The sequence below is a fragment of the Pezoporus flaviventris genome, unplaced genomic scaffold (genome assembly GCF_033815535.1).
Source record: "Pezoporus flaviventris isolate CSIRO_AGI_PZ_B2104156 unplaced genomic scaffold, CSIRO_AGI_Pfla_v1 ptg000036l, whole genome shotgun sequence".
NCBI classification, from domain to species: Eukaryota; Metazoa; Chordata; class Aves; order Psittaciformes; family Psittacidae; genus Pezoporus; species Pezoporus flaviventris.
Window position 1 is genome coordinate 15,987,987 of NW_026892584.1, and position 14,488 is coordinate 16,002,474.

Here is a 14,488-nt window from a genome sequence, read left to right on the forward strand (position 1 = left end):
GAATCTAACCATCTCCTGAAAGAAGACAAAACGCTAATAAAGTAGGAGCAGATTCACAGGTCAACCAGACATCACCAGAAGTAGTACAATCACTTCGAAAACAGGAAGTCAACCATTTTGAATCCAAGAAAAATACTCACAAACAGCATATGCTTCTGTGAGCGTGATAAAGTGAATGGAGGGCAACTGAGTTTTGGACCACTGTATGTAACCTCAGGTCATCAACTCAAATTGCAATCAGTGTACAACAGGTAGTGCACAAGGCTACCAGATGTGATCATATCCCTTTGGTCTTTTTAAACAAGTGTAACTTCTGATTTTTCCAACCGAAGTTTGATAAAAGTGCGCTGCATTAGCAATCCAAGTTTTGAAGGCCTGACAAGAGTATATTCCCTAAGAACATGGAACACTAACGCCTTTGCCAAAGACCATTTTTTCCTCATGCAATATTACAAAAAAAAAAAAAACAAACTAGAAATCCCACCTTCTTTCTACTGGCAGCAACTTGATCACATCTCTACTGTGTGGGCACAAGCGTTTATTCATAGTAAACCAAGAGAAATTCACTGAAAACTAACTTGGTAAAATACTATCATCTGGATCAGCTCGCATGTTGTTCACCACATGTATGAACAATTTTTCTGGAATAAACGAGATCATAAGGACAGGATTAGTTATCTAGGCGGGATGAATTTCAACATAGGAAAGACATGGAACTGTTGGAGCAAGTCCAGAGAAGGAGCACAAGGACGATAACAGGGCTCAAGCACCTCCTGTATGAAGATAGGCTGAGAAAGCTGGGGCTGTTCAGCCTGGAGAAGAGAAGGCTGCGTTGAGACCTCAGAGCAGCCTTCCAGTATCTGAAGGGGGCCTGAAAGGATGCTGGAGAAGGACTCTTCATCACAGACTGTATTAACAGGACAAGAGATAAAGGGTTTAAACTTAAACAGTGGAAGTTCAGGTTAGAGATAAAGAGTAAGTTCTTTGTTGTGAGGGTGGTGAAGCAGTGGAACAGGTTGCCCAATGCTTCACCCCTTGTGATGTTCAAGGCCAGGTGGGACACACTCTTGGGTGACATAGTTTAGTGTGTGGTGTCCCTGCCCATGGCAGGGGGGTTGGAACTAGATGATCTTATGCTCTTTCTAACCCTAACTATTCTATGATTCTATGATAAATAAAATGAGTAGAAGATTAATTAATCATAAAGAAATGTTAAGAGAGTCAATTCTTGTCTACTTTGAATAAGGTATTCTGAGTGAGAGAGTTTCAAGGAGAGACTATTGGGATTACAAAAATTTGGTGTATTTAGTTTATTTGTTTATATAAATACAGTTACCTGATTTTGTCCTTGTTAATCAATGTGTTAAAACTTTTCTTGTGAATGGGATGCTTGAAGGTACCTACAAAGGCATAATCATTAAGCACACAAATCTTCTTCCCTATTTAGATAGTCTGCTTTCCATTAACAGCCTTCTAGCCTCACTTGCATAACCTCAGTCTCTACATTCTTTGCTAGAACCTATACTTCTGATTTATTTAATGTGGCTATCAGTCCTGTCTATACTGCCTTTTTCTCCCACTTCCCATAAAATTCCATTTTTATTATCTTTAACATTTTGTCCTAGAAGGAGTGGCTTTTAATGTTAGGATTGCTTTATCAGTGACTACAGCATTTCAGTATTTTCTGCTAGTTAAAAATCATATATCCACTGTAGATGTTATCTTAATACTGAATATGCACAGCCAATACATAATTAGTAGCCATGGAAACCATGGAAACATGTAATACTGGACAAATGCATGGACCAGCAGACTTTACTGCAGATCTGTAATGAAATAAAGCCTAAAATAAATGCACATAGTCCACTGACCACAATTATATAACTAAATTACATACTCTTCATCATCCTAATCCCTCCCCATTTTTAAGGAAATATCAAGAATCCCAAAGCCTCACCCAACTAGCTGATGCTTGTGAGTAGTTGTTCCATCACATGGGTAACAGTCCACTCAAGAGAAAGGCAATGATTCTTTTCAGGTCAGCAAGAAGGTATGCAGGACAAAAGTGAAATTAAAAAATTATCTTGCACTCAGATGTTTAAATAGTTGGTGTACAGACAGGTGTCCAACAAACAAAAAATAAGTCAATCGCTTATCAACTGCCTTTTAGTCCACATCAGGTTAGTATTCTCTAAGTTATCCTATTAGCTAATATAATTGGTAAGGATAGAAAAACTATACTGAGTTTAAGTAAGATGACAGACTCATGGGTGCCAAAGTAGCCCCCCCAAGCAGAGGGCAAATTAGATCTGGTAGAAATAGGCAATTTCATACACATATAGGCAACACACACAGATACACATATATACTTACTTGATATACTTATCATATACATACTTATTTGATATAGAATATAATACATTGTATATGTATGTATATATATTACTTATATCAACTTCAAACTAGTTGTCAGGCATACTATACTAAGTTAAGTTACAAAAACTAAATGTTAGAAGTTTTGACTATTATGAAGTAACACATTAATCAAGAGAGACCCTACTTGCCAGTAAATGCATAACATAGTGTTCACCTTTTCCCAAATTTAATGCTGCAAAACTCTAATTTTCAGCTTCTCTAGTTACCTACCATGTGCCAGTTATCAAACTTAACAAAGTTCAGCTCTTTGTTAAGCACAAATGCCTATAGCATAGCCTTCATACTCACTTAACTACTACTCACAAGTTAAAGAAGTTTACATACAAAATGGGAAAAATGTCTTGACTTAATCCCCTCCTCAGAATATTTTCCTATAATGGGCAAATCATTCCCTCCTTTCACTATGTTTTTTCCTACTTACTATTGAGTAGAGGCAGTGTCTTTGCTCATCAATCAGGACAAGCTAGCAAATACCAGTGAGAGGATACCCGACTTGACAAAGCAACACTTACAAGAAAGGAGACAACACTTGATTAGATAAAGAAGCATCAAGACTATCTTCCGAATTAATGTAGGTGAAGTGCAGAAAACCAACATGAGTACATCTCTTTGCACTGTGATGAGAAAGCAGAAGTCCCTTCTCCCACCCTTACCTACCCCACCTGTGCAAACCAGAGTCTCCCTCACACTGGCACACCTGAGGTCCCTCGCTAAGCTGTTTTAATTTTTAAAGGCTGCAGAAAACTAATCTCCCAGAAAGCAGAGTAGTTTTCCATTAGCTTAGCCACTTAATTTTATTTTACATAGACTGAAAAATGGCAGAATAGAAGAGTATGAAAGAAAGAACAAGGTCTAAAGGATTTACAGTAGAGGTAACAAATTGCTACCCTTGCTTATCATTCACATAGTGGAGCACAAGTTTGCAGAGCCCAGTGCTGAACCAGATCACACAGCTGATTCAGGAGGAAAGGATCCTTTTTTCTGTCAGGTTAAGTTTCAGCTTTTTCAGTTCCCTGCCTGCATAGGCACACAACAGGTTATGCCAGCACAGTGCAGCATGGCAGTAAGAATCAACAGTGATGACAGAACTATACCTAAAATTCCACAAGGCACAAGATTAAATCAGGACAAAGTCCTGCTGGGCTCTAAAACTGTGACCAGTTATAGCAGACTGCATGGTACACCAGAAGAAAATTATCTCTGAATAACACAGCTTGAGAAGTAGTGAATGTAGGAAGATAAAAACCCTGACAAAGTGCTGCATGTATTTTCCTAAAGACAAGGTAGGTACAGGGAGGGCCTGTTCAAACTCAGTATTAGTGTAAACATGCTTTTTCTGTTATTCTTCATCTATAGCTTTTATAAAAAATTGTAATTGTGTAGCTCATTTTGGATGTCTGAAATGCTTTTACTTACTACTGAACTTTACTTTAAGCTAGCTTAAGTTAAGAGTTATTTCAAGGCTAGTTAACAAAAGGCATCTCTTAACACCTGTTTAGGTAATTTCTCTAGAGTATCCAAAGATTCAAAGGACATGCCCTCACCCACACCACCCTCACAAAATGCACAGGAACAGTCCAAGAGCTGGTATCTCTGCAGACACTACCTACTTGAAGACCTGCTCAGCACTACGTACTGGAAGATCTCTCTGGTATGCACAAGAATTGTAGGAAGCACACACAATCTTGAGAAGGCAAAAACCAGCAAATACTGTGTCTATACTTTTGTTTCAGTTTGGTTCAAGAGTGTGGATTTCAAGCCAGCTCCTGATGATGCCAAATCACCATACTTTGGTTCACAATGCAGAGGATCAAAGCACAAATGCCGAATTCATTTTGGATAAAACTAAACAACATGTACTCCAAGAATGGATCTAATGCACTCCCTCCAACCATTACTTACATTTCGCTCCATGGTTTTTGAGCTAGCACGAAGCAAAATACCGTGTGAATGGTGTGAATCTTAAGCTCCTGGTAGAAAGTTGTTTGCTCTACAAGTCTGCTTCTCTGAGGCTGTACTACTTACCAACGCAGACTTCACTTAAATTTAATGAAATCACAAAAGTTAAGTTACAGTCCTACAGTCTAAGTTACAGTGTAAGTTACAGAATTACAGTCAAAAGACTTACGTAGATACAGCATGAAAGCAAAGGTTTGTTCTTTTTTTTTTTAATCACCTACTCATCTTTGAAGAATTAAGAGAGCACCTACTTATCCAAATACAAAGAATTTCTGCATCTGCCTGTTTTTTCCTGCAGTGGCTACTACTTGGAATGTCACCATCGAGGGGGTTAAGTTTAAATTCATGCTTTGAATGAATCACAATATATATAATTCGCTACTGCCTCAAACGGCTCCAGGCTGATGTTTTCACAATATCTTAAACATAGAGGAAGCTCTTGAATGCGCCCTAATTGTTAGATACTTTCTAGATGCTAATGAGATCTCACCCATTCCATTTGAAAGTGTTTTTGTCTACATACTTTTCACATGCACAGCTGAATTTACTTTCTAGAGGGTGAAGCACAGGTAGAACATTTTTAGCAGGTGTTTGGTGCAGAAAAAAGATATTAAGAATAATCTAGAGACTTGCTAAAATTATTGGGGAGGGTACCAAAAGCTGCTACTATTCTGGTAAGAAATACTGAAAGTGATTACTATTTCACATCTAAATCTCCCTTATGATTTGATGAGTCCTTACAGCATCTTACATATAACAATCAGAAAACATAAGACACACTAACAAGGAATTAAGAGATTTTCCTAATATTAAGGATAATCCATGATGTCCCAGTTTAATGCTATACCAAAATTTGCCTCAGACGCCTTTTACAGAAAGATGTTCTGCTCATCAAAGCACACCAAAAAAAAAATAAAATAAATCTACTTCAACCCTTTTCTGATGAAACAATGGTGAAATGACAACTAATATTTTCACTCTTTCTCTTTGATCAGCTGCCAAACCAAAGAGAAAAGTCATGTACTGAAACCATTGTGCATAAACTAGAACTACACCCTTCGGAATAAAGAAATAGGAAAAGGCAGGTTGAAGCTCAACTATCACAGGAAATTCTTTAGCAGTTGTTTTTTTCAGCAGTTGCTTTCAACACGAACTTCAGAATTTCCATTTTTACCTTCGATGCTTAGGAAAAAAGCTTGAGTATTACTTAGATAAGAAGCTCCTGCACATTTGAAACACTAGTAATAGTTTTAATTCTTACCCTGCTGGAATTTGACTGACAAGATCAGACCTTAAGGTTTTACAGCATACCTCCCTGCTGCAGAACAGAGTATGTTCCTGAAAAACAGATGTCAGAATAGCATCAGGTTCTGGAGCAGTTTAAATACATTCAACTTGAACCATATATATCTTATTAATATGACCATTCCCACCTTCCTGAAGCTCTGTGCCTTGCCTTCCACTCAAAGAGTTATGCCCTACAGCACTACTCTGTAGTCACACCTACTTGAAAAAGTTACAAGATTTCTCTCAAAATCTCAGCACCCTCTTAAGACTCCTGATTTATTCTATGTACCTTTTACTGGTTTCTTCTTTTATTTTCCTAAATAAGCACCAGAACAAAAATCTGCATGTCCAGAATGGCTTGAAGTCCCTTGAAATGGGAGGGATTTGCATTCTCCCCCTCACTCCCCAAGAATTTTCAGCCTGATCAATTAAAATGGTCATTAAAATAGCCTTTTAAATAACTTGAAGTACTTTCATTTAGATTTAGCTAAAGCTAGTAGCTAGGGAGTTATACCTCACTGATTTACTACATACATCTATCGAACAACATTAGAGTGACTATTTGGGAAGGAATTACAAAAACTTTCTCTCGACTCTCCACTTTATATACTGTTTGTTCTAAAATAATCTCCAAATTTTCTCAAAGTATTAAATCAGACTGTAACAGCAATTATGAAGTTTTAATTGGAGGGAGTCACATACATACATGTATCTGTTGTGACTTTCTCCCAGCATTTCTGGAGTTTTCTCATTATTATCCACCAAAACACTTTGTCCCTGCACTATCTTTAAAAGATATATTTCACAACATTCCTCCTCAGTATGCTTAATTTACTGCTCATTTCTCCAAGAAGCTGACTTTGAAGATCCTTGGTTTGCTGTAGGCTTATTTAATGTTTTCCCTTGAGAATTTAGACAACCAAAAATACAATGATGGTAAAAAAATAAAAAAAAAAAAGTAGCTGTTCCCTTTAATCTTTGGGGTTTTCTGCTTTTTCTGGAAACGACAGGTATTTTTCTCACCAGATATGTACCTACTTTTAGGCATCTTGCTGTTTTGTCCTGACTTTTTTTCCCCCCCAAGATGAAGATTCTGACATAGAGGAGTACATAGTAAGCCTCTGGCTTCTTACCGTCTACACTGCTATACCACTACTCTACAGAATACAAAAGACCATGCCAATGGGAAACTACCTACTACTTGAATTCTGGGAAATTTTCTTCTTCCAGAAACATGCACCACCACCCAAACTTTCCTAAGACAAAATTTGCAAGTACCTAAGTAAAAGAATATGTACCTGCCCTACACCATCTTCTCTTTTACAGTCTGGTCTGACATAAGAATCCCATGAAAACTGTTTCAGGAAGAGGTAAGAAATAGCAGAGTAGAAGTCTATGGGCCTGCCAAATTCCTAACTAGTCCTACATTCAGTGTCTCCTCAAGAATTACTGGTTGAGAGCTGTACAGACTTCATCTCAGGCCTTGCTATCAATCGCTCCCTAAATGGCCTATCCCAGGGCATCAAAAGCAGCTTGCTAAGAAAAAAGGGAGTGTTATCTTTTTTTTTTTTTTTAACAGCAATCTGCCTATTCTGTCATTCATAGAGACCCTAGGAACCTTCCCCTTTTGAGTCAGATCTGCAGGATACTTCACTGCAATTAATTTTAATTTTTGATTTATATTGCTCTTCATCCATACAGCTTCCCATAAAATGATTCTGAATAAAAATTATTCTGCTCACTTCACAGACTTCAGTATGAATTTAAATCTCCCACAGCGTACATTAAAAAAACCACACACACACGAAAAATCCACCAGCCAAAACAAAAGAAAACAAAATGCAAACTATCAAAACCATACGACAATACCACATACTTAAATTTCTACTTCCCAATTTCAGGTCTCAAAAGTCACATATGGAGGAAAACCAACAACATATGAGAAGATTTTTTGAATGAAAAATATTCCACATGGATTAAAATTTCCCTCCAATATAAAGTACAATGAAGGAAATGAAGAATTTCATAACCACACAGTAAGCACTTAAAAGCCCCCAAAATTTTATAGTTTCAAGCCCACAAGCATTCTGCTTCTTCACTCTACTACATAACTGATAACGTTTAATTACAAAACAAAAAAGTTTATCTGAGAAGCATGCAATTCTATTGTTGCAGTCCTAAGTATGTATGCAATACTTATTACTCTATGGGACTATTTATACACTTCATATGTTGAATACATAATGAACCATTAAAGACTAGTGTTCTAGGTAAATCACTTGCATATGGAGCCAGACTAACATTGAGTCAGTTCTTTTGGGTATTGGTATGTATCAAAAACCACTTCACTGCTCAGAACTAAGTTTTGCAATACTCAGATATTAACTTAATCACTGAAGTCAGTCAATGGAAGTTTTGCTATTTATCTCATAGTATGAGAAGAGATGATGTGTTTTACTCCTTACAGAATACCGTTAATACCATTCACCCACCTTGTAATAGTAGGATAGAGCCCAGTTTTACAGGATTTTGCAAATTGTACGTAAAGGAGATTATTCTTGAGGGCTTATGCTAATTTTTTTCCACTTGGCAAGTTAGGCATAAAACAGACCTCAGTAAATTAGTATGAAAACAAAAGAAGTAAACAAAACATCACACACAAATCTCTTGCAAAATGAGATTTTCTAAGATAGGCTTAATTAAGCCTATTTTTCCCAAGCACTTTTTTATGCAATTACCGTTGCTTGTAAACTTCACTTACTTTTTTTAATCACAAAACAACTGAGAAAAGTAAAAGGTTATGCTACTTTATTCATTAATTAAAAATATCCCACATAAAAAAGGCTGTTACCTGCTCATTTCCCATGTGGTTGTTTATTACCCTCTTCTTTTCCAAGAACAGCTTTTTCAGTCATTCTGCTAAACTTTCAAGAAGAATTCTGTCATACACAAGACTACTGTTATGAGACCATTTCAATACAAGAAGAGTTGTGTTCTACTTCTACACGTAGGAACAGAATGTAAATTATTTCTTTTATTTAACCTGCATGTTAAGACCTTATAAACATCTAACAAGTGCTAAAATTTGTTCTTACTTTTAGTTGTCATGTCCTCCTGCAGCATGATATCAATCTCTCAAATTGCAGGCAATAAAAACTATATTTGCTCATTAAAAAAAAAAAAAAAAAATTCAAGCCCATTAGCAAAACTGTTTCAATCAAAAGTATTTTCCCACATATTCAAAATAAACTTTTTTTGCTTTTTCAATTGTTCAAGCTAAGAAAGAAAATCTTAACTTTCACTTCACATAGACATTGTAAAATAAACTTGTTTGCAAAACATTAGAAATTTCAAGATAGGCATTTTCAGAAAAGGCTATGAGTGACATTGTAGTACAATATAAAAGCACCTCTCAACAAAGATGCTCTTCTCTCTTACTTGAAAAAAACAAACAAGCAAACAGAGAAATAGATACAGATGAATCAACATTACAGAGGAGAAATTCTGAGTCTGTGTATCAGACTTTTGTATGCTAGACACTCCAAAGCATGGGCTGATGGTCAGATACTATGTTATTATAGAGACAGCAAATCAACTAAAGGTTATCCCAGAACTAAGTTAATTTTCTTGAAAACCGCAATCACTAATTTTTAAGGTAAGCAGCACAGAGATTTTTCCCACAATACCAGAAAAGGGACAAATATAAATCTAGAAAAGTAAATGAAAGCATAATATAATGGATAAACTCTATACTGCTAAATATGATCTTCAGACACGGAGTATGGGCAAAGATGGAAGTCTTTCAACTGTAGTTAAGAAAACTCAAAATCACAAGACAAGACTTCTCACTCCGCCTCTATAAGACCACATAAACCTCCAAATTAATGGCCATTTATTACATAAGTAGGCATTAATTAAAACATCCATGTATAGTTGGGAAACAATCTCTTGCTTTACATGCCTTTAACTTCCACTTCTTTCTGTTCAAAAGAAACAGTATTACAGCAAGCAAATTAAACTGTAAGTTAAAGAGTCTGCTGTACCAGTGGGATTCCAGTCACCAATTTTTGTTCCACACTACATATCAAAAACAGGGAGAAAAAAATCAGGACTTTTTTCCTCTTTAACTATAAAAAGTAAAGGTTCCTATTCAGCATGGTTAAAACTATAAAAAGGAAACTCAGTAACTGCACTGATCACTAGACATAAAAGCTTATCACTGTGGCCAAATAAAAAAACAATAAGAAATGGTTTTGTGAAGACTTATGGCTACAAACAGCAAAGAGAGAGATCTCCTAGTTTCTATGGATAAACTCAACGTTTTGACAACCTTACAGTTGGAAAAGACAAAAATCAATGTTGCTCAGTCTAGAATGTTTTAATGGAACTACAGCACTTCTCTACTTCCGGAATTCATTCGCTGAACTAAGCTTTTGGAAGCTACAGCTCCTAGGAACTGCTACTGACTTGAATCTTTGTTCTGAAGACAAGTGCCTACAAGACGTTATTTTTCACAGAAAAGCAGACCACAAAAAAAAGCTAACCAACTTCAATTTAGACAATTAGGCAATTTGACACTAAGCATGAGCAAACTTAATGTTGTTCCTTACCCTCCCACCCACACCTCTGTCAGAAAGGTCACCATAATTTCCGATGTATATCCAAAACATGAACAGCATCACCACCAAGAAAAGATCTTGCAACTTGCATGCTATTAAAGAAGAGTCTTAGAGGAAAGTCATGAGAAGGTACCTCATGAAGTAGGAGAGAGGTATATGAAATTTTAGATGGGAAACTGACAGCTTATATTTCTAAGACAGTCTGACTAACAAATAATGACATTCTAAGCATTTTGTTCCCCTCATTTCTCAATTTTTACAGAACTTCTACACTGACAAACTTCAGATCTGCCCAAGTAAACTCTGGATGGTGTCCTCAAGTAGACAATGCCCTCACTAGCCAAGAGTGCTAGCTTCAATGTGATACTCAGACACAATGGGTACATGCAGGGTTATTTCAACAAACTAAATGGTCTCAGACACTTAAAGATGCTAGTGTAACCTTTCACACTACAGTGTGAAAAGGCTAAATAAGGTCTGAGGTTATGCTTTCAGAAACATTTGTCTGCTTTATTGCGCAGGCCCATGGAAACAACTGGCATTTGAAATGTTTTAATCTTTATTTAGAGGAAGAAAGGAAGAACAAAGTACCTGAAGAAGAAATCATTAGTGAAAGGTTGCATCTTGCCAAAAACCCTTACATCCTCTAATTTTGAAAAAATGTTTCATAAAGGTGAAAAGCTGTATCACTGCTTTTTAAGCAATACAGGACAACTAAATATGGTAAAACTGTCCTGAAAAAGAAAGGCTGAGGTTATTTTTTTAAACAAGCAAGAAACAATACAGAAAGAGGAGTAAAGACAGAAAAGGCTGTTTGTCCCTAGTGATGACTCTTGCTAACAGACCTCAAGAGCAGACAAACACTTCATTAGCCTTTTGACAAAGTTTCATCAGGAATATTCTGAACAACACATGTAACAAAACATCAAGTTTTGACTAGCTACACTAGATGCTGACCGGACAGAAAATGAGAGGAAAATAAAAAGAAGGTGGGAATGGAGAGAAAAAAGGACAAAGTAAACTAGCAACCAGAGAGAACCAGTCTCTTTCTCCCATCAGGGTAGTGGAGATGGCAACATTATTTTGATCTCTCCAGATGTTTCCAGCCAAGGGTCTGCTTAGTCCCTCACATAACAAGAAAGGTCACAGGTTAGGTAACTTTTGCCAATGTCACCATCAGTGAAGTATGACCTAACATTGATTCAACTCTGGGCACTGCATCCACTTCTTTTCCCCTTTCCTAGCCAACTTCAGCATTACAAAACTCTGTACTTACTAATCCAGGTTCAATATCCTGACATCAGTGGTAACTCATTAACATCCATTCTGTTAAGAGATATCCCAAATATGAAAAGCTTACTGGGATAACCAGAATAACTCCATATCAATGTCTGTATTTTACTAAGGAAGTTTTGATGCACAACACTGCAGACAGTATGTATACAATTCAATCTTTACCATAAATGTAGATATTTTTCCTCTTTTTTCCTCTTTTGTCTACCCCATATTTCTTGTTTCTCTGTGTGTGCATTTCTTTTTAAAAATAAGCTATCCAGAGCACTTACATGACAAAGCTTCGGCCACTGTTAGCCCGTGTCTCCTCCACTATCTCATTCTCCATCACAAAACTCTCCCAGTCTGACGGTTAGCATCACAAGTCCCTTTAAAATGTATTTTACCGTAAGGGTAACCTCATGACAACATAACACTGAAGCTCTATTATTAGTTTGCATGCCTGTGATAAGTAGCAGTGGCAGAAGAGGGAAAACCTAGATTTGGAATTCAAGTGAGCAGTACCTTTAATATGAACACTTCCTTAAACACTAGGGCTGAATACAACACTAATAGTTGCTTTCTTTTCTTGGACTGCACAATGTCTTGAAATGATAATAAAGATTAGAACTCAATTTTCTACCCACAGACTAGTGAGACTTCCTATTAACTTAAGACACAACCCTCTGGTTGACAAGTTCCACAGTTTTGTATTTCATCATTGTATACTATTTCTTCCTGCTTCTGTAAATAATCTTAAATCTACAACTTTCTGATACTCAAAAATAAACATGAATGATATCTGCAAGTCAGCAGATACTGTATACACTAAAGTACTTTTTTCAGATTCCAGGAAGACAGTTCTTTTGCATTGAGAAAATGTCCTAATTACGGACTCCATTCTTTTTATTCAGTCTTAACTAAAAGACCTTGACAGTTTGGAGTTTGGATATAAGAGCAGTTTAAAAGTTTTTTGGTTGGTTGGTTGATTAAAAAAAAAAAAAAAAAACAAACCCAAAAAAAACCCACCACCACCAAGGTGCTGCATTCTGTACAATTTTGCATTTGAACACAGTAAGTTACTTTGGCTAAACAATAAACAAACTTCCTACTTCTCTAATCCATTGTACCTGTCTGAATTTGTCACAAGTTAAGAAATACGTATTTGTTTCTAGATAGGAAGTTAACGGCATACACACAAAGGTCTGCTAAGCAAAACAAAATACAGTAACTTACGCAAAACAAAATAAAATGCAATTTAATTAAGCGATGTGACAAACATTATTCACTCTGTAATAATATACTCTGGAGCCATGCGCATCAACCTTGACAAGACTAAAAACAAATCCAGACAATTTTTTTATGTCCTGGTTTAAAAATAAACACACAAGATTATTTCAAATAAATTCAAAAGAGTAAGTAAATTTAAATTCCATCTGAATACTATCACAAGGTGAACTAATAGTACTTTGTAAACTGAGTATACCAGGTCTAATGGGAACATAAATCTATATGCCTATGCTGGTAAGCCCCCAAGCATACACTGCTAACAAAAAAAATGGCTATGATGTTCATTAGAAAAGCTAAAGATGTCATGTTATGTTAATTATCTAATTTCTGATCACTGAGCTATTCTAAATGATTAAAAAAACCAAACCAAAGAAAAAAAAAAACACAAAACAAAACACAAAACCCTGTTCATACCTAACCTTTCCATTCCTAAACTTATTCCTTCATACACCACCCAAAAAGTAATTATTACTTAATTCCAATGAGAAAAAAAAAACAAAAAAAAACAACAACCACCAAAAAAAAACAAACAAACAAAAAAAAAAAACCCAGAAGAACAGATTTTTAATTTGCTGTTTTCTTCACAGCTAAAACAGCAGAAACAACTAGGGGGTCCAAACCCTCTAAATTACAAATACTCTCTTCTAGGTATTAAAGGAAATGTTAAAGTGGAAAACAAACAAGTTGGGCCAAATATATGATCGTAAAGTAACATATTTATATAAAATTCTGCTTCATGTCTACAAACATCACAAAAAGGGGATTAGGAAAATTGTTAGAAACCAACATGTCTCCTTTCAAAATGGCAAAATAATTCTTTGCAAAAATTTTCAGCCTTCAATTCAAAAGAACAGCATTCAGGGGGTAAGGGCTACAACTGTTCTTGCTTATGGCTTTTGTTTTTCCTTTTTGATCTTTTCAGTGGAATTGCAAATTATGGTACAAAGTTTAACAGTGTTCAAACAGGATTTACAATACAAAATAAAAACCTACGTGTTCTGAAAGATTACCTGAATTAACCTTAGGACTTAAATCATTATTTAAATGAATATTTAAATGATACACCATATGTATCTGATACTGCATTCTGGGAACATGTCCAGGTGAAAATTATTACAACTCACTGATAAACAGAAAATAATAATCCAAGTTACACAGCATGAAGTTGTACCAAATATGCAAAGAGCATTATGTTAGCAGAGACGTCCTTCCCACTTTAACTTCTGCAATAATATGCAATTGCATGCATGTCCTAGCTTTTTGGAACAAAAGGTACAAACTCCCTAATTTGACTCATAGAATGAGTTGGGTCGGAAGGAAACTTAAAGATCATCTAGATCCGGCCCCCCTGCCATGGGCAAAGACACCTTCCTATAAACCAGGTTGCTCAAAGCCCTGTCCAACCTCGCCTTGAACATGACCAGGTGGATAGGTCCACAAGGCTCGCATCTGGTCAAACCTACTCTGTCCTCATGAAGGATGTGACTGCCTGAAATTGGAAGGAAAGGATTTCTGCTTCCACTGTACTGTGCTTTTCCAGCGGTCTACTGTCAGCATAACCTTGCAGCCGAACGCTTCTCAGGAAGGGAGGGAGGGTCTCCCGCCGCCGCGGCTCTTGCCCGGGC

General features: G+C 36.3%; 1 protein-coding gene across 22 annotated transcripts in view; it reads right to left on the reverse strand.

Moving 5' to 3' along the window:
- The window catches only part of GPHN (gephyrin), a 304,092-nt gene that overhangs the window by 288,148 nt on the left and 1,456 nt on the right, over positions 1–14,488 (reverse strand). For 2 of the 22 annotated variants that reach the window (XM_061463326.1, XM_061463328.1), the window contains exon 2: positions 5,657–5,733. The exons of the other annotated variants lie outside the window; for them this stretch is intronic. The gene's annotated coding sequence lies outside the window, so the exon portion shown is untranslated. The remainder of the gene's footprint in view (positions 1–5,656; positions 5,734–14,488) is intronic. 22 annotated transcript variants of the gene reach the window in all.